The sequence below is a fragment of the Hemibagrus wyckioides genome, linkage group LG09, assembly GCF_019097595.1.
Source record: "Hemibagrus wyckioides isolate EC202008001 linkage group LG09, SWU_Hwy_1.0, whole genome shotgun sequence".
In the NCBI taxonomy this organism is placed as follows: Eukaryota; Metazoa; Chordata; class Actinopteri; order Siluriformes; family Bagridae; genus Hemibagrus; species Hemibagrus wyckioides.
In genome coordinates this window covers 22,816,915-22,843,629 of record NC_080718.1, presented here as the reverse complement: position 1 = coordinate 22,843,629, position 26,715 = coordinate 22,816,915, and the positions used below count along the sequence as shown (strand labels likewise).

The window sequence follows — 26,715 nt, the reverse complement described above, 5'->3', positions numbered from 1 at the left end:
TATATGATTATCAGTTTCTAGAGACCTCTCGGGCTGAAATAAAATAAAACGATACGTCCACAGATGGTTGCATAAATATCTCCCTCTACTCCCTTCACCAGTGTCTTGTCGATTGAGAAGTGCCTCTAGTGCAGGAATGAATGAACCTATCAATCATGAAATCATGGATTTCAAATAAATGATCCTCTTTTTCGAGTATGCTTTTTGGTAAAGTATAATAGACATCACTTTTTGTGACATCATGATTGCTTTAATTTGAAAGCAACATATTTAGATATTTTGGCCAATCTAATGTCCTCCTACTTTAGAGAGATAAGTAATGATTCACATGCACTTTGCCTGTTATATTTTTGCTCGCTGTTTGTCATTTCCTGTTTTCAAAGTGAACACTTTGCCTGATTTCCCACTGTGTTCTTGGATATACTGCAAATTAAAAAAAAAAAAAAACATTTACTTACAAACATTCAACCATTCATTGCTGAAATATTGTGCTAAAAAGAATCTCAGACAGATAAATGGACGGACAACCCAAAAACATAATGGCTCTACCAGTCATTGGTGGAAGCATTGAAAACTGTTTCGAGGTTCTAATAAATATACACAGGACTTGCATTTTGCCTCCTACGCCTCCCCATGAATCCAGCAAGTTATAAACAAAACCTGACATGAATCATAATTACCGTGACCTGCCTTGGCAGGGCTCATATATGCCAACATTACATATAGATACATTTTTGGCACAGGGAACATGTAAACCAGTGCCAGAATTCTGTTTTTACTGTATACTTCCTATGTGCAATGCATTTTCTAGCAGAATTTCAGCCCCCAAAGCTACTTTAGGATCTGGGTGTTTAGAGAAGTAACACCAGGAAGCTTATTTACAGGAGAAAAACACATGTAAGCTCCTTTAGGACACCGTATGGTCAAGGAGGCGATGCACCATGCACCTTATACCTTTCTGGCAGGTAGTCAAGACAAGATGTCTTTATAATTACACAGCTCCCACTCATCATTCACTGAGCAAAGCAGAGCAAAGCTCATTCGAGCAGCAGGCGCAGATTTTGTTTTTTCTCTCAGGACGGATTACGCTGAGCACAGATATGCCTACTTATTCACCCTCATTAGGCCCCGTTTCCCTCACAGGTAAATACTGAAGATTGACGCTTAAATCCAGACTACCACCCTACATCCTGCCTAACACATTTTATGCCATTTATTCCAGACCAGTTGTACAGTAGTACTTCTAGGATTTGCCATTCTGTTTCTTATGCAGATTGATTAGATTGAAGACCTAAATATCTTTTTGATACAATTTGCATATTTATATAAGATTAATATATAGCCTTGATTTTAGTCTTCATTTTTAACTTTCTACTATATAATACATTCTATGTAATATAATACACTATAGATATATTCTTATTGTGAATCTTAGATTTACTGAAATGACAATGAATTCTAAAGAGTTTTGTGTCACCGGTTCTTTTAGCCTTTCTCCTTTGCAGGTATTTTTAAAGCAAAAGGAAAATGCAGCTTCAGCTGTGTCTCTAACAAGCAGCAGCTTCTTCATAGAAAAATGGGCAGATTGAATAAAGTTAATCCAGTGAGCATAGTTATTACACTTCGTAATAAAGGAAAATTCATTTTACTTACTTTAGTTGGGTATAATCAAGTTTGCTAGTTCTAGCTAGTTTTATATTTGCCTAGCAAGACATACTGCATGTACGTACTTTAACAGACTCAAACAAGAGATGCAGAAAGCCTTTATTAACAATTCCAAAACACAGTCCAATATAATAATTTAATATATAACAGTGTGTGTGTGTGTGTCTTGCTATTCCAGTGGCTATGTCGTGCTCACAAAGCTCAAAACTTATATCTAGCAGACTGGCAAGACTTCACATTGAGTATCTAATCTTGTGAGCTTTTATACTGTCAAACTGAAGTCAGCAGTTATGGTTTATTGAGTTGTAGCATGATCTCGAGAATGAAAAACTTTACCAAACAAATAAGAACTATAAAACAATGCTACTGTAAACCTGAAGAAGTAATATTAGCAGAGATTAGTAATGGAAATAATTACAGTATGTCTAGCAGGGTGGCCTACTCTCACCATGCACAGGGAAGCATAAGTATATTGTTCTGTGTATATTTTATATTCTGTATATTTTATTTGCTGACTAAAATGCAATTATAATTTGTTTGCTTTTTTGTGCACCTTGTTTGGAAAACTGACACTTTTGATGCATGTTTTGTTCTAGGTTCCAATTAAAACTGTTGCATCAGGAATACAAAGGTTATATAACTGCACTTATTAGATCATTTTCCTCATTTCCCAAGTCATGACTCATAATGCACTGTTATTTAATGAAAGACCCTTTATTCTATCTAAAAGAGAGTCAAGCCTTTGTGTTCAATGTGTGACTTTAGCATTCGTATGGAATGGGCTTTTAATGTAAACTATTTGATATTTTAATATCCTGCATGTCATATTACAATCTTACCCTTAGCCATTGCAATAGAACAGACTTGACTTTCCTTAGTTTAATGGCTTAACACACGCCATTTCCATCAGCTCTCTATGTAACTCACTTTGCCCTTAATACAATTTCCCTGAAAGTATGTAATACAAATCATTAGGTACTGTATTACTGGGAATGTAATGTAATACAACTGATACATTTTAAATGAAAGAGAAAAACTCCACTAAAGCACATGAGGGTTGAATCTCTTTAAATGAATTCACAGTGTCATAAGGTGAAAAGTAGGTAGGAAGCAAGCAGTGCTATAGGTGGATAGATAGATAGATAGATAGATAGATAGATAGATAGATAGATAGATAGATAGATAGATAGATAGATAGATAGATAGATAGATAGACAGATTTAAGTCTATCTATCTAAGTTTAATATACAGTATATGTGGCAATCAAATATCAATATATTTGAGGTTGAAATTCATCTATTATTTTTTTATTTATTGTGGCAGTAAAAACCGTCTGCCTAAATCCTTGCTAGCTAAAACACTTTTACTTAATACTCATACTTAATATCTGTGTGTGGATGGATCTGTGTGGACCAGGAGCCAGCCATGGACAGAGCCACTTGGGGACTTTCACACCGTCACAGATCTGCCATTTCATCTGTCAGCTTCTGACAACAAAGAACTAGTGGCTATAATAACCTCAGAAACTACACTGACCTAATAGTTCCTCATGGGCCATTGATTGCTGTTGTAGAAAGGACATTAATCAGTTACAGTTACATTATTTACTGTTTAGTGTCACCCAAATGAGGATGGGTTCCCTTCTGAGCCTGGTTCCTCTCAAGGTTTCTTCCTCATATCATCCCAGGTTTTTCCTTGCCAGTGTCACCACGGGCATGCTCATTAGGGATAAAATAAAGTAGTTTAATAATTTAATTTAATAATTTATTCTTATTTCTAGGTATTTCTTTTTTTTTTTTAAATATATTTTTATTTTCATTTTTTCCCCTCCTCTTTCTCCATTTCTGTTCTTTTGTAAAGCTGCTTTGAGACAATGTTCATTGTAAAAGGCGCTATACAAAATAAATCAAATTGAATTGAACTGAATTGAACTTTTTCTCACAAAGTGAAAGTGTCACAGTTTCCCCCTTCACATCACAGTTTCCACAATGTCAAGGACCATTTGCTTATATTTTGCGTTTTGCTCCTGTATCCACCCCCATCCGCCATCCCATTGGTTTGCTACCTGATTGTGTCCATCTGTTTTGTGTTGCTCCTTGTGAGTAGTAGCTGTGTATGTATACCATATAGTATTGCATTGCAAATTCTCATCAAGCATTTGTATTTTTCCCTGCTTGTTCCCTCTAATTTAACCTTGGCCAGTTCCCACCCACCCGTTAGCAAAGATTTAATATACTGTATGAGTACATGGACTTACAGTAAACCTATGCAAATAACCCAACAAATAATAAATAAATAAACACCAGTGACTACTTTGAAAGCATTTGTGTGTGTGGAGTCAAAGCTAATAAGCATCACAACTTATGTAATCAGTTTGATTAAACAATATAACTCTCCTGTTTCCTAACTTCCCACCCACAGGTACCTGTAAATCACTCCAGTCTTTCAGAGATACTGCCCACATGCAACCATTCTAATACACCAGAGATAAATAACAACTCAGTGTATTTGTAAAGATGATGTGCAACCCTTTTTTACTGAATATTGTTATGCATGAGAAACAAAAGGTAGGAGAGAGCTGCAGATCAGGACAAGAGGTTTCTACCATCCCTGCAGATGAGCCACAAGTCATGTGCCTTGTGCTAATTAATCTGATTTTGAGCTTTGCTCTGCTGACAGCCTTGCTGTGAGACTTCTCTTCTAATAGACTTCAGAGCGAAGATCTGTTTCTAGCCAACTTTGCCATGTCTGACAACTCAATAATAAGTCATATTCATATCGTCATGCCAACCTGCTGGCCCGCTCCACTTGTGCTCATCAACAGAGGACTCTGGTGTGGAAATTCGGAGCTAACCAGGTCATTAGCAAGCCACTGAATGTGGCATCCTAGTGGCAGGGAACCTCTAATCCATGCTTTAAATCCCTTGGCTTGTCCCCTCCTCCCACTCAAGGCCTTCTTCCGTGCTCCGGCATTCATATTAGATATCTCTATTCACTATGGATGTCTTGTTTCTCAAATATGATGCACCCACTTTTCTCAAGCTTCACCAAATAGAGCTAAGCCCAGCAACTATAGAAGCAGAGGCAATCTTTTTAAGGAGTATAAAGTGCTCTCACAACATTTCATTAAATTATCTCTATTCACCAGTCGTAGTTTGCCGCGACGCTTCTTACAGTGACTGCAAGACGAGCTGAGCCCGACTGCAATTTGGCATTTCCCATCTGGCTCTATAACATAAAAAGGTGTAACAACAGGACTATTTTTTATGACTCACAAAGAAAATGTCTTACATTTGTACAAAATTTGTGTATCAATGCTAGAATTAAGCAACCAGCAAAGGGTACATGCACACCTTTTTACTAAAGTTGATGATGGAAAAAATAAATAAAACAGAAATTGCATTTGCGCTGCTAAACCAGCCGCCTATATCCGGTGCATTTACAGCGTCTGAATATGAATGAGTTTGCTGTACTGTTGCATTTTCCTCTAGGAAAACATCACTTGAACTTTCCCTACATATTATGCACTTAAGCTCTGCTGAGAATAAGTTTAACCTAAATGCACGCTACAGTGCCTCAGGGCTCTTCTCACAACATTGCAGAGTTAAATCCACAATTTATACAAATAGCAAGGCTGCATTTATTATGTGGAGGGGGGGGGGGACAAGAACCTCCATTTGTTAAAAAGAAGAATAGCAGCCATGTAAAAATTATTCCATTTACACTACATGTGTCAGCTACCATCGCATTGCTCTGCTTATAAATGCCATGGCAGGCAAGTAATACAGATGTTTATCTACAGCATCAATGTGAATTGCCCTGCTTGGAACTAAGACACTGCAATTTATCTTAAACTTCAGTGGAATCACAAATTGTTACAATACGATATACCACATGCCTTGTTGAATGCTTAAATCTGATTGGTCAGGAAGTGTCTATTAATTTTCTATAACAGGAACTCAGTACAGACAGTAGTTTCAGATGTAATTCAAATCATGACTTTTTAGGAAAGCACTCAATGTAATACTGTTTCTGTGGTAATCGTTGATTAACTTGTCTGGCAGATGAGCCACATAATCTAAAGCCAATAATAAATGGATTTAATGATTTTTTTTTTGTATTGTAGAACACACTTCCGGTCTATGCAGTTCGTGGAGTCTATAATAATACAAAACAATGTGTTCTCATTTTGTGAAAAGCGAGATGTCCTTCTCCCTCTGGTTAACTGTTAGGTCTTGAATCTTATCACCTTCCTCCATAATAAGCAATTAAGAGACAAACAAATTAGATTTTATTACTGAATTCAGTTCAGTGTTATTTACATGGCATGCTTGACAATAATCTTCATCCAGATAAACATTTCGATTTCTACTCTGTCATGACATAATGGAAGCATGCATTGAACCAGGCTCAAAAGGAAAGCCACAAACCATTACTCTTCTAATGTGTACGATAAAGTTCAATTCAATTCTATTTGTATAGCGCTTTTAACAATGAACATTGTCTCAAAGAAGCTTTACAGAACATGAGAAACAAAAAACAGTGCAAAAAGTCCTAGATGTTAGACAAAATCATCCCTAGTGAGCAAGCCTGAGGCAACTGTGGCAAGGAAAAATTCCCTTAGATGGTATGAGGAAGAAACCTTGAGAGGAAGTAGACTCAAAAGGGAACTCATCCTCATTTGGGTGACACCGGAGAGTATGATTATAAATTATTCTATACACCAGGGAGTGTGATATGAACAATGTCCTTTCTGCAGTTATGTAAAGTCAGTTGTGTGATGCAGATATGAAGAACGTTATTGCGTGTATTAATTAGGAGGTTGTTGTCGTCCTCAAAGTCCACATAGGGTTGGCATTGCTGAAGCGTTAAAGTCAAATAGTAAGTACTGAAGGAATGTTCGGTATGAGAATAAAGTGGATGAGAATGCTGAGATGAATGTGGGACAGTATTTATGATTACAGCAGCAGTTTTTAGGCAAACGTCTACAGTAAGCAGGTCTAGTAAAGCAACAGTGTTCTGGGGGAAGGTACAAATCCATGTGGGACCATCCACAACAACAGAAACTGAGTCACAAATGCAGATACTCTAAGCAGAAGTAGAGCATCAAGATGAATCAGGCAGGTCTGGAGGGTGAGACGAGCCACGGCAAAGAAAGCGTGTCAGAATCTGGCACTAGCATCACATCAGGCAGCAGGAGTGAACAAACAGCACGATAGAGAGCAATAATTGTTCTTAAAGACTGTTTAATAACCCGATTTGATTGGAGCACATACAGAGATGAAGCTGCAGTTCAGGCGACTAGGATGCAGAATCCTGTTAACTGTGGATAAGAATAATACTATTTTAGGGTGAACTCATGTCATCAGGCAGAAATCACCCTCAGCCTGCAACCGGAGCGGGATGAGTCCTCAGCTCGACACGCAAACAGTGCATGAACAGCGTCCTCTCTGTTCAGGAGAGTTATTAATCTACACTTTATTTAAACTCAGTTACGCATGTGTTCACAATAGGGAAGCTTTTAAATGCTGATTAGAAAATATTTTTAAAGAGCAGAAACCAGTACAAATGAGTCATTTCATGAGACTGCTTCCTGCTAAACTCTATTCACTCTTAGTTTTATCGATACCATTAAAATGGCGGCTTTATGTGTATAATAATGAGTCCCATGATGGTAACTGTGATAAAAACGGAAAGCATTACAATATAATACCTTGACACAAATCTCCAGCATGTTTTACTTGGGTATGTAATGAGCTATATTATCACTCTGATGTAGCAATTACAAATAAGGTGTCTTGCTTAGGTAGACTCTTAAAAATAATTCTATTAGATCTTTATGATTTTTTTCTACCTGTGAAAATGATTGCAGTGAAACTTCAATTAGCTTTTAGAGCAAAGCTTTAAAGGTACTAATGAGTAGCCCAAATGTCATTCTGTTCAATCGTAGTGTTTATATACAATCTCGTCCTTAAGACCCAATTATGTATGTTCAACTAGTTTTAAAAGTGCATTATAATTGTTTTCGGATAAAGGATAGATACTAAAGACACAAATAATAAAGTTTCTTTATGGTAGCACACCAGCGACAGGGAAAAGTACAGTTTGTTAGCTAAGAAATACATTATCAATGAACGGATGTGTTTCAAACAAATACAAATACAGTTAAATCATTTTCTAGCTTCTTCCTTTTGTTTTATTTTTTCATAAGAAATGTTTCTAGATCTGCTTAATAATAGAAGAATGCATGTACAACACGTGGTAAGCTCAAATTAAGCTACTTTATATTCATATTTTAGAAGCTAATCAATGGCCATATTACAGATTGGGGCATTAAACATCCAATATACAGACAAGGATATCTAAAATGTCTAAAGAGAATAAACCAACCTGAAGAACAGAGAGCTCTATATTATTATAGAGAGGCAAGCCATTTTGAAGCTCAGAAAAGAGAGAAAATCCTTCAGAGCCATTGCACAAGCACTGGGTATAGCCAATGCAACCATTTGAGGACATTTTAGACTGTCCTGAAAAAGAGAGAAAAAAACCCCGGTGTACTAGACTGTTACAGCTATAAAGAAAAGCCCAAGAGCCCAAAAGTGACATCCCTAGTAGGGACATATGAGTAGCACTGTGCTATCAGCAACATGGAACCGTATAAATATGCTCACCCCCACAAAATGCAGGTTTAAAAGCCATAGGCCTCATTAAAGTGTAATGCAATGGTGTACAAAGCAGCCACAGTGCAATGGCATTATTGTTTCAGGGACATGTGTCCCAGAGCACAGCAGGCTGCTGTATTATTTAGTGCTGTTAAATCAACATTGCAGGTAGCAGCAGTGCAGCTTGCCAGACTGCAGCTATCTCAGGGTAATTTCCTGATCTGTTGACACATATCTGGATTCAAGTAGAATCTAAAATGCACTCCTTTTCACATTTCCTATTGATTGCCCCCTCTGTTGAACCATTCCACCGCTCTGTCCACTAAATGCTTTGCCTGTAAGAACGGGTGCGCAGGTAACCTGACCGGGCAGTAGTGTAAAAGTGCTGAGATGCGAGCTAAGCTAAAGCTTAGCTACGCCATGAATGAGTGCCTACATAAATCAGGTTTACACTGTGCCTAAAGGACCTAAAGAAATTGTAAATGTGTCCTTTAAGGAAAGGAGTTCTATGTAGGGGAACGGCTTTAGGCAGCTAAAAACCCTTAAGAAACTCAAATCCCTTACATTCAAATCATCACATGTACCAGATACATATATTCTTTCTGTCTTTTAATGTCTATTTTTATAGTTTTTTTCTTTATTTGCTGTTTTTATTTGACAGTATCTATATGTACAGTATATCTTCTGTTTTTACACTTATTCCTGTTTTCCTACATTATAATTATACATTACTATTTTTATTATTTACTTAAATGGAAATATTGTTTTATTTCAATGTATGAAAGGACAAAAAGTATTAACTGTTTTATTATTATTATTATTATTATTATTATTATTATTACCATGGTATTACCATATATCCTGAATTTGTTCTTATTGTTTCTTAGATTGTTTTAAAATTAGTTTTAAGTTTTTTTTATATGTGCAAAAGGACAACAATAACATAATATAATAACAATAATAATAAAAAAATAATAATACCAGTTATTCTTATTTTGTAATAATAATTAATTAATTGTTATTATTTATTTTTACTATTATTGACCAGACGGCAATCTAGTCATCTAAAAGTTCTCACATAGTTCTCTAAAATCACTCGCATTATATAATATTATCATACAAATGAATTTTTGAATGAAAAATAAATGACATCATTACATGCTTTTAATTGTTGCTTATGAGTAATTTGAACAATCAACTTACGATTAATTTACACATTCTGTCATGATTAGAGGTCTAGTCTCCTGTTAGATTTATTCTTTCAACAAATGTTTCAACAGCTGTGAATGTCGAGAGCATATAAAATGTCTAAAAAGGACTAAAGACATAAAGACCAGAGAGTTGCCTATGGGAGAAAAGCACAGCATATGGAAAATCATTCAGAGTCACTTGGGCATAGACAATACAGCAAATTGGAATGTCCTGACAAAGAAAGAAACCACTGGCATAGTAATAGTCAGACATCGAACAGGCCCTCTTAGGAAAACAACAGCAGTTGATGACAGAAACTTTTTAAGAGCTGTGATGAAAAACCCCATCAACATCAGTGACATCATCAACAACCTCCATAGGGCAGGGGTGAAGGTAACACAAGCCACCATTGGTAAAAGACTTGGGGATGCAAACCACTCATCAGCAGTAAGATTCAGTAGACTTGATTGGAACTCACAGAGAAAGAAATACAGAGATGAGCTCTGGATCTGAGAATAACCTCTACCGAAGTGATGGAAAGGCCAAAGTGTGGAGAAATAAAGTATCTGCTCATCATCCAAAACATACATGCTCATTGGTCAAGCATGGTGGGGTTAGTGTCATGAGCTTGAGCTTGCATGAAGGCTTTTGAATCAGGATCAGTCTTTATTGATCATGAAACTCATGAACGAATTCAGAAATTTACAGAAAATTCTGTTTGAAAATATACAGATTAATGCGTCCAATCTTACTGGGAGGAAATTCATCATGCAGCAAGACAATGAACCAAAACACAGACAGCTGAAGGGAGAAATCTCCCAAAACAATTTAAGATTAGAAAAGCATTACAAAAGAAGAATGCAACAGTTTACTGATATCAATGGGTCACTGACTTGATGCAGTTAATACAGGCAAGGGCTATGCCACCAAATCTTATTAACCAAGGTATTTACTGTTTCTATATTTTTGCTAACCTAAAAATTGAATACCACCAAAGGTGCCATGTTCCAAACTGTTTAACACATCTAGCTGTAAATATCAGGAAACATAAGCTGGAATTCTGATCTGTTGTCTCATATTCATCTAATGTCTTCACGGTGTAGCAAAACTTTGTTTTTAACCTTTGCTTTACAAGAGGTGGGACTCTTTCTTGCAGAGACATGGTTATAGGTTAAGGGCCTCTTTGGAAAACACCAGCTGTGAGTAATATTTCAAATTGGACATTCCAGGTAAGAAACTGAGCCTTAGGGACCCAAGTTTGTCTCCTGTAACCTAAAAACAAATATTCAATGGAAACATCTCACTGTTAATAACATGAACTGATATTGTGGGGGTTTTTTTTAGCTGTGAGTAAATAGCTCTTTGATATGACTTTGAAGATAATTCCTGCTTGCCAATTATCACAAGGTAATTGTCTTTCTATAAGTTAATTTACCTTAAAAACACTACCAGCAGTTGTTCATAAGAGTTGTTCAAACTACATTTTTAATTTTTTTTCTACCAGGCATCTTAATATATTACATAAAACTACCTGCTTCTAGAATGAGAACACACACACACACTCATGAGTTTCTGAGTTGTCATGAAGCTGCACGGTAGTCACCATATGTGCAGGAAGTCTTCTGGCAGTTCTCTAGCTCTCTACCCACATGCATAATCCCCTTGCTGAATGTTTAAGACACTGACAGTACCTACGCATTTTTTATAAACATCAGAAAAGAATATGTGCTGAAAGAATAACACATGGACACTGACATGTGAAGGGCAGAAAAACACTATATCTTTAGCTACAGCTCTTTTATTTCAGCATTAAAGGAAAAAAAACATAACAGCTACAGGAAAAGAATCAGCAATGAGATGGTATGGTGTCACCATCGTGAAGGTGAACGTTTTCTAGCACACTGTGAAGTGTTTTATTCTTCCTGTACCACAGTAGCTTTGCTAGCAATTACCTATATTATCGATTAAACACCTATAAGCACTTGTTCCTTCACTAATCTCTTTGCTCTCTTAACGGCTGGCTTAACGAGAAGCCGCTAAGCCGGCTGGCTTACAGTCTTGAAGCCTATGTCGGAAAATATACAGCTTTACTTTTAACTGTTGCTGACATTGGAGACTCCTTCCTTACAGGAGGTTCACCATGTCTAAAATTACACTCTTTTAAATCCATAAGCTGTTACTATAGAAGCAATAATGTATTAGAAGAAGCAGCTTGCAGCAGGAACTATCGACTGATCAGCTATAGAAAATTAATCACCACCTTCTGACCAATCCAAATCGAGAATTTAACCGTGCTAGGGTATAAATAAGGGTATACATTTTACCCCACCCCCAGAAAATAAATAAATAAATGAATAAATAAATATATAAATAAAAATAGCCGCAGTTTTAATCAAGTTTCCCTACAAGCTAAAGCATTTCATTGGAGTAAGAGTATCTTACTGCGGATCAGATGTCAATGACTAAAAGGAGGAAGGGTATGTCTGTGTCCCATTGATTTTGCTGTTGTGGTGCAGCACAAGTACCACTCTCGAAAAAATTGAGAGGTTAGGGTTTTTTTTTTATTATTATTATTATTATTATTATATCATCTCTCTGAAATCAATGCCATAGCTATTTCATAATTCATAGTGAAGACGCATAAGCTTCCTTGTGAAATCTGTTCTGAAAGTCACGCCTGATCAAAGTGGGTCACATATCTCTCTCATTATAGTCTTCCATGGCAGGAGAAGTGGAAACTAAGATGCTACCGGGACAAGCAGTAATCTCAAACCTGGCAGAAAAATCCCAGGAGAGAGAGCCTGTAAATTGGATGCAAAGAGGTGAAACGTCTCTGTGTTTCATATCTGATATGAAAAGATCAAACCAGAAATACTCTTCTAGTTGACACAGATCAGTATTTACTTGTCGAGGACTTTCTTCTAAAATGGCAAGTTGGTTAATATATATATATAAAACGGCCATGCTTGCCTTTCTTTTCCCCCTCCGTTTGCATGGATGACTCATGCTTGGAGCTACAGTGAATGTCAGACGTCAGCAATCGTTGGTGCTGGAATGACGTTTCGCCGCTTGTGCTTCTGTCACATGGCTGTCATTTTGACAGAACTCACACAAAATTGTGGAGCATACCAGTGGAAAAAAAGAAAAAAAAACAAAACTTGGAGGTATAAAATGTGAAACTGTGAGAGAGCTGGAGAATATATCGAGGGACACTTGTGTTTTTTGCTGTATATGAGCACTATAATTATTATACTATACTAGAATAAGGCAGTATAAGTGTTTGTAAGTCACAGAGTAGCACTGCTATATATCCAATAAAAGAGGCATGGCTCTAGAAAAATGGGGCCCAGAGACCTACAGAAGTCTGTGATGGATAGGCAAGCGGTTTACATTCGTTTTTATAGTAATGTCATATCTGTGACAATTTAAACAAACAAACAAACAAATAAATAAATAAATACACCTCCAAAAATCCCCCAGATTATAATATGCATTAATAAGATGTATTTTTTGTAAAATAAATAATAAATTAGGTTCATTTATTTATATATTTCTTAGCTTATTTCTTAGCTTATTTATTTACTTTCTCTTGTCTATTATTTATTGTCTAATGTCGTGGCTTTCTTGTTTTTATATTTTTAAATAACAAGTAAAGCAATCACTGGCTGTTAAAAAAAAAATAAAAAGCAATTAAAAGCAGCATGTTTTTTTTTTTTCTGTGTTTCTACACTGATCCTTCAATTTAAACTCAAAGAAATTGCTTCAAAATTAATTTCCTCTTATTCGTTGACAGACAATTATACAGATTTATGTTTATTACTACTGCCACTGAATGCATTAAGAGAGATAAATGTTGAGGACTCAACTCATTCGAAACGCCAGCCAGTATTGAGATGCGGAAAAAAAAAAAACTATCCTACTGTCCTACTGTTTGTCAAAATGATGTTTAAAAAGCCATCTACGACTCTGACACTTCATTTCTAAAGCAACACAAATCTTTATCTAGAGATCTTTATCAAGGGAGCTTAATTAGAAACTCAAAAGGGGTTATAGTAGCAGTTCCTATTACTCGTTATATTCACTGTGCATTACAAACACATTTTCTTTAGCATCCGCCATACTTTACTGAGACAAATATACACTTTGAGCATTTTAATGTAATAAATTATTAAATAATAACAATAATGCACAACAGACAGTGTTTCTGTATGACCTACGGAGAAGATACCATACAAGAGCTGTGCTATAGTGTACAGTATTGCTCCTAAGAACAACATTATAATGTATACTGTATATTAGAAACTATAGATTAACACTATAAATGTATATGTTCATGCTTTCTAAAGTGCCACATATCTAATAATAATATCTTCTCATGAGCATTTATGAGCATCTGTGCCAGGTATAATAAGGCATCTGGTGTGCTATATATGAAAAAAATAAATCGTCGCAAAAGAATAAAACGCAATATTTTTCGATCCGCACCGTGATTCATCTTTTCAAACTGTGTATTAGCACTCTTCCCTACTCTACCTCAAGAGAAATATCCTTCCAGGCTCTGTGCCATAGTCATATAAGCTGGCTCGGTTCAGGCTACATGCTCAACAAATGCTCCTGAATCTCCATGATTGCATTCTGTTAATTTTTTCAGTATTTTTTTTCCATCAGAGCTGAGCAACAGCCTGTGTTATAGACTGGCATTAAATTAAAAGTCTTTCCTTGAAATTTCATAAAAATAAACAAAACGGAATCTGTTGTATTATCTAAGCTTCATTATGACTATTTTATTTTCTGACTTTTTATTCTGACTTTATTTTTAAGGTTTCCGACTTGCAGTGCTCTGTTAGTAGCATATTTTACAAAAGCGTTGGGCGTCGGATGTCGGCTGGATTAGTGAGACAAGAACTATGACATCAACTCATCCGGGGATTATTCCCACACTGTCAAAACTCATCTTTGTGCTCGTCTATCTGACACAAACACGCTGATCAATCCCACACTAGTAAGAGATGACAGGAAACCTTGTACATGTATAAGTGGGAGTTTTACCAGTAGACTGTAAATGACAAAGAAAACAGCGTCGGTTTTTAAATCCTGTTTCTACCATAGTAGTAAAAACGAAGGCTCTGGATTTATTTCTCTTAATACATAACTTGGTGCAAAGCTGCTGCACATGGAGCCCTGGTTTCCAAACTCCTTAAGCCTTTTTTTTTTTGGCTTGTTATTTCCTCAGTTCTGTGCACAGAACCTGGAAGTATAACTCCTTAGGATCATCTTCAGTTCAGTGCCATACAACAAAAACTTTAAATAGATCATAGTTATATCATAGATAATAACAGATTCAGATCAGATTTTAATTTGTTGAACTCATTTTCCATGATGAACAATTTTTACATGGTGTTTTACGAAATGTCGACTTCGTTTCAGTCTCACAGTTAAATGTATACAAAGGGAAAATAAACACGAGAGAGACAAATCATTTCCGCTATTACATTTTGCCAAGGTTACAAATACAATCATTACGAACTGTGAAAATCACCAAAATTACCAACATTATGGAGTGTCTTCCTGTGGCTACACATGAAGAACACAGCAGATCAATCAACACAGCAGGAAAGAGGACAATACAAACAGGAAAAGATAGCATCCACACACAGACATGCAGAGACGGTTGATAATGATATTGAACTGACCTAGAAAAACTTCACATACCCAAGCACACTCGAATATTGTGAATGAATCTGTGAAGTAAATCAGGCTCGGCAATATATTGCCCTTTTGTAGGACTGCGGGTCATTTATAAATGCTGCAACCAGTTAAAACCAATATAATGTGTATTAAGCTCTTCATCAGCAGTCCTTGCCTGTGGAGGACCAAAACAGACACATTATGATACAGTTTTACAAAATCAGTCATCAGCATTGTTCCTATCAGCCAATCATTGATCACATCAGTATTGTTTTCACTGACCAATCACTAATAATGTTTTCTAACAATCACTAATTACCATTATTTCCACCTGTGCTCTTCTTGTTGACGTTTACATGCAATAAAAGTGAGCAATTTCTTCTGTAACCATTTGTTTTGTCTGCTTTCTTGATGTAAATGACAGTAATACATAAGTACATGAATGCCTTGAAAATGCCTTTTTAGGCATTAGAGGGGTTAGGCATTAGAGGGGCCTGCTCTGAGCTGACAGGAAGGCGACAATAACACAAATAACTACTCTGTACAACTGAGCAGAATGCATACATATTGACCCTTGAGACAGATGGGCTACAACACCAGTAGACCACATGAGATTTCAATCCAGGAAGCCAAGAACAGGAATCGGCGGCTACAGGAAAAACATAAGCTGGTCTTTTAAGGTGAACATTTTGTGCCACATGATTGGCAGAGTAACTGTATTTTGCATATATGAGTATTCGATCAATCGATAGATAGATAGATAGATAGATAGATAGATAGATAGATAGATAGATAGATAGATAGATAGATAGATAGATAGACAGAAAGATAGGTAGATAGATACACAGACAGACAGAAAGATAGATAGATAGATAGATAGATAGATAGATAGATAGATAGATAGATAGATAGATAGATAGATAGATAGACTGTGTGTGTGTGTGTGCGTGTGTGTGTAGATAACATTCAATTGCCCACAGTATATCAGTGAGCACACTGATGTCTTATTGCTCCACTATGCACACATACATAAGCACATTAATACATACAGTTCTGACCTTCCACACTCTCCATTCAGCATCTTCCTCAGTACTTGATGTTACCTAGTGATTAACAAGAGATTTCTCCTGGACACCAGTCAAGTTTTCAGCTGAGTTTCCTTTGCAAAATGATTCATCTCTGGGGTTGTTTCTCTTTTTTCTAAGCGTTTCCCCCTAACACCAGGACACCAGCTGATAAGGCTGAGATCCCTTCTAAATTACAGCTTCCTCGCAGAGCCCACATCCCCATCCAAGCCTGAATGTTATCGCCTCTCTGCTGTACAAGTAGCCCTTCATTCTGCCTCCATGAAGCAAGACTGTTTTTTAACACTTTCCTAAGGGCCTGCTGCTCCTGAACACGGTGTTCCAATAGGCAAGATGTCTACAAAGGTACTGATGTCTTAACTACCCCATGTGCACTGCTGCTTTTTTGTACTCATGTTGTTGTGTTCATGATGGTTCTTGCCATGTGGTCTTACGACCAATGATGTACAAAATGTCATGTTGTCTTCTTTACAGTATGTACGCTGCCAGTCAAGGGGTTTTCTTCTGGGGGGCAGAAGAAAACTTGCCTTGGAAACTCTCAAGGCAAGTTTCCTTGTCCAGTGAAGCAGTTACTATAAGACTGTAAATGTCATTGTCCTCATATATGACACATCATTGTCTCCCTAGCCATATTAGCAACTATAAATTGCCCCTAGGTGTAAATGTGTGTGCACTGTGCACCTGTAATGAACTGGCCTGCCTTTCAAGGTATACTCCCACCTCATACTCAGTGTTACCAGAAAAGCCCCAAGATCCACTGAAACCATCACCGTTAATGAATAAATACTTATAGCTATTAACCATGCAGCTGCCCATGTGTCACTGATGAAGCATGCAGAATATTTGTTTCGTTTTTCAAGCCTGACTAATCTGAAGTTGAATACCACGAAACAGCTGTGGTAAGCAAATATCTCATTCTGTTACCACTTTACAATCCATACATCACAAAACAGAGAGCTTTTCCGGGTGTGAAAACTCGGCTACCCCAAAGCCAGTGTAACTCCATAAGGAGCCTCTGCCAGCTGGATGCAATTAACTAATAAAGCATTTCTAGAAAGGCAGCCCACACTGTTCTCACTGAAGGGATAGGGTTTAAATCGATTACAAATAAGCCTGTGTGGTCTGTATAGCCAGGCTCAGTGTCTCAGGCTTTCACTGTGGAAAGAAATGTAAGCCAATATGGGAAACCTTGGGATGTTTCTGAGCCTTAGTAAATTCCCAGCTTATTCATCGAGAAGAATATTACTCAGTAACTTTTTGTGAATTATTCAGCGACTGCTGTAACACTAACAGGAATAATATGCAGTTGGAGTGAGAATTGTAAGAGGAGTTTAAGGGGTTGTACATGAGCAGAATTTAATTCATTTTTATAGAGAGATTTTAGCAACAGATACACAGTCACAATGCAGCTTTACAGAAATCCAGAGCTAGATCTTGATCCCTAACAAGCATGCCAGAGGCGAGAGCAGCAAGGAATAAAAAATTTTTGGATAAGATTAAATGTGGAGATTTTGATCATTAGAGTGGCCAGCCATGGACAGAAAGCTGTTTAACATGAACATATTATATCTTATTTGCCTGCAAAATGCATAAGCACATCTCATTAAAAAAACTGTGTGAAACATTAATTAAAGGCCTAGTCTATCACTTTTTGGTCCAAAATGGTACAGTGATGATACGTCAACATAATATCTAGAGGATTATGAAGGATGCAGTGTTAACGTTATAACAAATCAAATAAAGAACTGACTTTTTTAAATTGAGACCATGCTCTAAACAACTTCTATAACAACGCAGGCTGTAATGTAGGTCACTGGATTCTGAATATAACCGCTTGGGATTGAAACTAGTGTTCACAAAACAAACAAAGTAAAATGCATTAAGAAATTGAATACATGAATATTGTTTGCATATATTGACCAGAACATGCTGAAGCCTTCTACTTAAAAGAGCACTCTTATATAATGCATGTATTATTCAAGCATCTCATGCTGAACATGAAAGTCATCGTCTCTCATTCATCGGATGATTGACAGCGCCGTAAGACGAAAGCCTGAAGCCACAATCTGCTTCTCCTCTTGAATGAATGCGGTGGCATCTTCAGGAAGAATGTTTAAAAAATGAGACTGCATCTCATTCTTAAGTACAACTCTAATGCGGTTCATCCGTCTGGGTCGCTGTGCAGAAATTACATGCTAATGGTCAGATTCTCATATTTCACTGTGAGATTGAGAACCATTTTCCTTCATCCCAAAAGAGGCATCTAATTCAGTGTGTGGCTGCCAGGCACAGTCCATCTGTGCTCCATTCGCTGTCCCTGAGGTGTCATTGCTCCAGTTCCTTTCTGCCATTGTCAGGAATTCCTATGCTCATCCTCAACATTCTAAGCAAATCCTCATATATGACCTCAGACAAGAAGACAGAGCAGAAGCAGAGGTTCTGGAGTAGCCTCGCTCAATGGACCTCACCTTAAGCAAAGTTTTCAAGCTGAAAAATTCTTCCAAATACACAGGTTTGTGTAGGCACCTCCTACGGGTGGAGTGCACTAAAATTTCCAATAATACAGCTCAGCTACTGCTAGTGCATAAACTATTTAAACTTAACATAAGGTAATCTGTATAGGTTATCTGTAATCAAGTATATGATTTAATACCAATCAATAAAAACTTCAAATGAGTAAGTCTCCTTCTACATAAATTTACTCAGACACAAGAAATCTTGTAGGATAGCATTTATGTATTAACTGGATTTTCATTTCCTGCGTAACCTATTCAGAAATAAATCTGTTCATATCCATTTTGCTATCTGTCTCCCAATATTATTTGATTATGAAAAATAGCATTAGAGGAAGTGATCAAAGTACTATTATCATAATTGTCACTTTATTTTATTTTATTTTATTTTATTTTATTTTAGTTTAGTTTAGTTTATTTTATTTTATTTTATTTTATTTTATTTTATTTTAGTTTAGTTTAGTTTATTTTAGTTTAGTCCATCAATAAAAACCTGTCACAATCTGTAGACCTGCATGGATTTTACATGGCATCAATTCCTTGCTCAGCAAATTTCTGGTCATGAAAGAAGAGCAGGAATTCCTTTTGTAATATATCTTGGCGTGATTGAACACTATTACATAATTTCAGTTGGATTTTCCATTGTTGCTGTCCATTGAATAAACATGAGTTACTGAGAACCTAGTAATATGGTATGACAATCAGTCCTATTAACTATAATAGATGCAAAGATGCACATATAGAGCACAAAACATGGTGCAATTAACCCCCATAGATCCTACCACCCCTACCCCCCACCCCTACCATGAGCACTGCTTCAGCTGTCATACTACATCTTTAGTTCACACTGATAGTATCTTCTATTCTGCCTGACCTTGGCATGACGACAGGGAAAGATTTATTGAACGTTCATTAGCTTTTAACACTTGAGTGGAGTTCCTATTAGCAGAAAAGAGAGATGCAGAGGAATGTACAGACCCCCCATTGTGTGATCTCCCACTGCTGTTATTGAATGTGCTCTGGACAAGTAATGGCAAACTATCAGATGGTTAAATATGAAATTGAAATAAATTATCTTTACTCAATGCTCAAAGATGCAGGACCTTGTTCCAGATTCTGACAAGTGAAACACTACACTGTAGGGCAGGGGTTTTCGGTGAAAATTTGACAAGGTCCAGCTACCTTAAATCGTTTATTTATAATAGTCAAGATAACCCCCTAACACAACTGAATAGTGAGAGGTTAACTTTTATTGTGTAGTGATATATTCTTAAGTGGCTCTGGATCAGGGCATTAACCAATGCTGGGAATTTATTTGTAAATGTTTCTAAACTTGGATCTCGATTTTCACAACAACCCTAATTTTCACTGAAATTTGGGTTGAAATTTTTAATCCAGACATGTTCTTTTTGACATTTTGTTTGAATTCTTTCTAACATTCTCTGTAAATTGGGTCCAGTGGGTGAAAAAGCTTCAGTTCTGAGTTCAATAAGGAATGTGTCCTACAGGACATGGGAGCTCTACAATTCCATGTACACAAACCAGGCCATTAGTTCCTCAGGTGTTTGATAGCGTGTTTATTGGTGTGTATGCTCAACAGTGAGGTCCCAACAAAACTGGCCAGAAGTAAAATTTTGTTTTGCTGTGTATTTAGTTCGGACGTTCTTTCTAAACTTGCATACCAATATAAGGAATAAGGTTATTCAGCGAATAACAAGGAATGGGGAAGTGGTAGTTTAGTGGTTACAGTAGTGGACTGTTGATTGGTAGGTTGTGAGTTCAAATCCCAGAAGCACTAAACTGCCAATGCTGGGCCTCTTAGCAAGGCCCTCAATTGCTCTATTGTAAAAAAAGTGATAAATTGTAAGCTGCCCAATGCCCTGAATGTAAATTCAAGGACAACCAAAGAAATGTAAGTTAATCATTTTCGAAAATGTGTTTCTTTGTAGTTCATCCATCAATCTATACTATTCCCACAGCATTCAACTCCCACCACTACTAAACGTCATTCCTATTAGTTTCATACTACTTCCTGAATGATTCATATTACTATGCTTTAAGATGTGCATATTAAAAAATAAGCTATGACAACCCAGTCCTTGAAGGCCTTTTCATCGTAGGAGTGCAGATATGGCCAAGTTAATACACAATTAATTCAGAGCTCAGTGAAAAATTAAAAGATTCTTTATAAGAAAGGATTGAAACATCTTTAGAAAGTTACTATCCAAAGCACCTATTAATAAACCTAATTTTCTAAGATTGTACTTTTTACTTCACAGAATCAAATAAATAGCTTTTACACTCTCAGAAGTGAATTTACTAAATTGTACTTTTCTTTGTTTCATCTACCCTCATGAATGTGGGCTTTCTCCAAATTGTTGCCAGCAAAGTTGGAAGCATATTGTTGTCTAGAATGTCTTTCTTCACTGGAACTAAAGCGTATAGCCCAAACTTCTTCCACCATGACAGTGCCCCTGTGAAAAAAGCAAGGTTTATAAAGACATGGTTAGCCAAGGCTAGTGTGGAAGAACTTGCTTGGCCTACATGAAGCCTCAGGCTCAACCAAACTGATCACATTTGGGATGAATTGGAAAACTGACTCCCTGACAGGCATTACTGCCCGACATTAGCACCTGACTTCTCTAATGCGTTCGTGGTTGAATAAGCAAATTCCCACAGCCATGCTCATAAATGTAATGGAACATCTTCCCATAAGAGTGGCCAATTTTACAACAGCAAAGGCGGGTTAAGGGGTTCATAAATCTGAAATAGGATTTTCAACAAGCACATGGTCAGGTGTCCACAAAGGCTTGTGCATCTTTTATATACGATAATAGTAATATTACGTAATATGTAAAAAACTAATATGTTTAAGATATATTTTATGCACATATCTTGGGGGGAAAAAACACTGCAGGTATGAAAGATGTGCCCTTCAAAGAGACAAGGAACGGTTCTGTTCTCTGTCAAGAGTGTACATCTAATGTGAACTCTTGGCCTTATAGTTAAAAGGGTCCTGTATAGTTCTTTGGATGGACAGAACACTCAGCTTTCTATAAGTGTACATGGAACATTTTTAGCTAGGGAAATAGAGAAGCCCTCTGTGGTAGGTCTCTACAGAGAACCTTTAAGGATTCCTCCAAAGGGAATAACCGCAGGGTAACATAATATATAGCGTTTAATAAAGAGTATTGTTGGAAAAAAAACTCTCCTAATGGTATGTCAAATATACCAGACTGTCAACTATCAGCAGTGGTAAGAAATATTTATCCCAGAAGCTCACAGACTATAAAAATAGTAATGAATTATTCTGGGAGGAAGCACTGTGCAATGGGTTATCATTGTACATAGTGCTGAAACATAATACCTTTTTATACACCTTCATACATCCTGCTTTTCCAGGCAGCATAAAAATGAGAAAACATGTTTGTTTTGGTTTACTTTGCTTTCCTCTGAGATGGATATTTATAGTGTGAATTCAATGCAAGCTTGGTAGATTTTATTTCTTCAATTAATAATAAATAAATAAAACTTGTCCTCAATAGATTTGGATAGGTATACATAGAAAAAAAACAACAAAGCACCCTATAAAACTCTCTCTCTCACACACACACACACAGACACACACACACCCACACACACACACACACACACACACACACACACCACTCCCTAAAATAAAATGGTGCAGCATGTATCAGATGCACATACTCTTTTGCCACTGAATATTCTACTGAGCAGGTGAATTATTATATAAACATATTTCAAAGAGAAGCTCCATTATTGACATCACGTCATCACTGCTCTTTCTACAAACTGCAGATCAAAACCAGTCATATAAGTTTAACTAGCCATCTGCCTCTGGATGAATGTGTTTAGCCTACATTATGTTCATAGATGCTCAACCTGTGTATGACACTGGGCTGCAACACATGCTTCTGATGTTAATGAATCAGCTTGGCAAGTTGATATAAGCTTTTGAGAATATAAATAAATAAAAACATATTTTTTTAAAAAAAGGCACTAGTGTGTGAGCTCCAGTCGGGATGGAGACTTAAATGTCCAAAGTACAATGCATCTATGATCATCCTTAAGTACCAACACACATTTATGCCTCTCTTATTTTTAGATTATTTTAACAGTGCAACTTTTCTTCTTACAAATCTGCTCAGAGATCTGGCTTTAATCCAGAATCACAGACGCGTTCCACATGGCTATCTATATCTAAATGATTTGAGCAGTTTTTTTTTATTATTAATATTTTTCCTCTAAAGGGCAAAACTGCGTTGTTATAATGCTTGGTCTTACCTTGATAAGTGGAAACGTGTCCATTCTGCTTCGTTAAGCTTCATTCGCACCGATGCCCTTTAAAACTCTGTCTTTCTGCACCATCATCCATTTCATCCCCCCGAAACCGACAAACGGAGCAAAAAAAGAGAGAAAAAAAATCTACGTCCTTCTCCTGCTCTCTCTCTCCCTCTCTCTCTTTCTTTCTCTCTCCCTCTCTCTCTCTCTCTCTCTCTCTCCTTTACCGCACAATGCACTCAGCTGCTTAGTCTCAGGACTGAAAATCGACCTCACTGTCAGAATTAAGCCGCAAAATATCCCGGTGCATTCACGAGTTCGGCCAAATATTCCGCGTTTAATTCCAAGTGCATGGTCGCATGGAGCCACGGAGCCGCAGCTTTCACAAGAAATCCGCGTTGAGGATATGGAAGTCCCGTCTGAGAACTACGCACGGCTCAATGTTGAGCGACGAGTTTGATGCGCGGCACAGACAAGCGCGTCACGCGCGCGGGAAGCAGAACTTAAAGCAATCTCTAGATGGCACAGGAGAGGTACACCAGGCATGTGAGACAGGTGTGTCAACCAGAACGGAGGTGGTGGTGGGGTGGGGTGGGGGGTGATTGTCGAATTGTGGAGCTGGATATAAGAAAAGAAAAAAAAAAAAAAGATGCTCAGGGTGCGAACTCCGCCTCCTAATCTCGTGAGAAACGCTCGTGAGAATTCTTCTGGTTTTGCAACCATAAAACCGTATGTGTAAACGTGTAGGTGTGTTAATGTGTGTATATGTGTATAGGGCTGTAGATATGCATGTGTAGGAGGTGTGTTAATGCCTGTAGATTCGTAGGTGTGTAGGTGTCATCTGGCATTCAAAGGATTTTGCGAATGTTGAATATAGTCGATACCTGAATACAGTCAACACAGTCTTCTTCTTCTTCTAATTTTAAACATGTATTTCTAGAAAGAAGAAATATGTGAAGAGGCCAAACTGACTATAAGAAAATGTGACCTTCAAACATGTAATTGCATCTAAAACAACAATCCCATGTGCTGTTGTATCATGCAAATCTGTCTTGTAAAACTCAATTTCCTGTTTCTCCATTGCAGCATGACAAACCATACTATTATTTATATATATATATATATATATATATATATATATATATATATATATATATATATATATATATATATATATATATATTTACATATATAGTTTTTTTTAAGCTTATAATCTTATTTAGAAGCACCTTTAACAGGAATGTCCAAATCAATGTAAGCTAGCTAGTGGCCTTGTTTATAGAACTGTTGTGTAAAAGAAATACACTTAATGTTAATGTAGCATATTGTGTATTTTTATGTTTGCAAAACAGAAAAATCTGCTGAGAAAGTTCTGTAAATAAAACCATTTGTTTTACTATTTTTTTCTGCTATGATGCTAGACATATGGGATGCCCTGGAGGCTATAAATAAGCTAAACTAATAAAAATGCAAAAGAAGCATTGAAAAAATCTACAATTTATAGTACACCTAACTTTATTCCCAATATTGAATAAAATACAAAGCCTCCATGGAGTGCTTGTTTATAATCCAAACAAATGAACAAAAAAGAAACAGCTTTCTCAATGCTAAACTGTGAATTAAACCTCTATGACAAATACTTTTGCAGTCCAATTTGGCCTAATATCTAGAGGATTGTAAAATATTGTGCAGAACTGAAGTGATTGAAGAAGGTCTCGGGCTGTAGCTGACATCGCAGACCTTAGTGGGTGAAATTCCATTTTTAACCTCACCGAAAAAGGGTACTAAACTTACATTTCTTCATCTTTTTTCATAGGAAGCTTTACTCAACATCTTAAAGATACACTATAGCCATATTTCCAGGTGAAAGATACAGATATAAAAGACAAAAAAATCAACCACAGTGACAAGTAAAGATATAGATATTACAGTTTTTTTTTTCTGGGAGAATATGAGGGATGTTGTTCATACATGGCACTACAGCAGTGATGGTGCCTCCCAGCTGCAGGGTTTGATCCTGCATTTTTTCTGTGTTCTTTCTTCAAGTTCTCTGGTTTCTGAACATTTCCCAAGACTACATTATGTGTGTGTGTGTGTGTGTGTGTGTTACACTGCATATGACTCAAGGTATTTGCTGCCTTGCTCCATCTCAGTCACAGTGACAAAGATAGAGCAGTTACTGGACATGAATGAATGCCAAAGCACATTATTCTGTAAATACTAGAAATCATTCAGTACCTACAATGCAAATAATAGGAAAGGTCATAACCTTCAAAATATCACAGTCTATTTGGCTGAGTGGATGATAGGTCTGTAAAATACCAAGGTCACACTATGTGCATATGAGGATGAGAAATTTCTGGACCGATTATTGGTTGTCGAGGTTTAAGCAGTTAACTGCAGTGCTTATGTACAATTAAGCAGAAACAGATGATCTGAAAATGGTCTCTCAATTGCACTTTTACAAAACACCTAAGACTGAGGTGAGGTGAGATGAGGTGAGGTGAGTCATGGCAAGGTGAAGAAAACTCAACATGGAAACAAAAGCTACTCAAACTGCAGATTCAACCTACCATGAAACAACACTCGTCAACTAAGGAGGGAAAAACACAGAACTTAAATAGGGTATCTAAGTATGGGAACACAAAGCAGGTGTGCACAAAGAAGGAAGGAAGTAGGGCAGACAGCGAAGAAAGAATTTCAAAAAAGTGTGATTGAGGGTGCCCTCTGGTGGTCTGGGGGGAATTGTCTATGACATTTGCAAAATACAGGGGTAAAATTAAGTTGGGGGGGGGTGTTTGTTTTGTTTTCTTTTACAACTTCATTCATATGAAAACAAACAAAATTGATCCAGCTGCCTCATGATATAAGGGTGGTCTTGTTTGTCAATGATTGTTGGTCCATGCATAGAAATAACTCATTCTGAGAAAATTACACCCTCATAGGACAGCACTATCCACCCTATTGGCTGGTGATTCTGTGATTGATGTTGGGATAAGAGAGAGAGACAGAGAGAGAGAGAGCGCTTTTGTTGTCTTGGACTCCTGGCCTCAGATAACTGTGGCATTGTCAGGATTCTTGCAATCTCCCAATTATAGGCCAAATACTTCTCTGCTGTACCAATCAAGTCCCTGAATACCACATTTCTTCTCTATATTCTCCTGTGAGCAATTTACTAAAAAAAATTCATTTGTGATAAATGAGGCGCGGTGTACAGGCTAGTGAACTATGCAGACAAGTTTGTTTTATTTCACATGATGAGCCTTGTACAACTGACCTCACCAAACCAAGCAACTCTGAAGAACACCGGTACTCTAACCAAGCAGAAACATTCAAATAGTTCACAATTGCATGTTATCCTTATAACAAATCAATCCTTTGTTAAATACTTCCTTTGTTTTTTTCCATTAACTGGGTGGGAAAGTGTGTTTGCCTTTCTGCTGTTTCTCTGATAGGGTTCACAGAAAGGCTTTGTTCAGTCTACCCTCAGAGTGTAATCGATTCAGACAGCGGGAGACAGAGTGAGGTGCCTCGGCTCCCCTTTATTTCACCCTCCATGGCATTGATCACTGCATTCAAGTAGATGACACACCAAAGAAAGATCTA

The 26,715-nt window shown here is 36.9% G+C and overlaps 1 protein-coding gene across 4 annotated transcripts in view; it reads right to left on the bottom strand.

The window, feature by feature from the left end:
• Window positions 1-23,664, bottom strand: part of LOC131358949 (leucine-rich repeat and fibronectin type-III domain-containing protein 2) — a 109,634-nt gene extending 85,970 nt beyond the window's left edge. For 2 of the 4 annotated variants that reach the window (XM_058398396.1, XM_058398398.1), the window contains exon 1: window positions 23,113-23,664. The gene's annotated coding sequence lies outside the window, so the exon portion shown is untranslated. The remainder of the gene's footprint in view (window positions 1-23,112) is intronic. The other 2 variants (XM_058398394.1, XM_058398397.1) reach the window with 1 other exon arrangement.
• Between the last annotated feature and the right edge of the window lie 3,051 nt (window positions 23,665-26,715).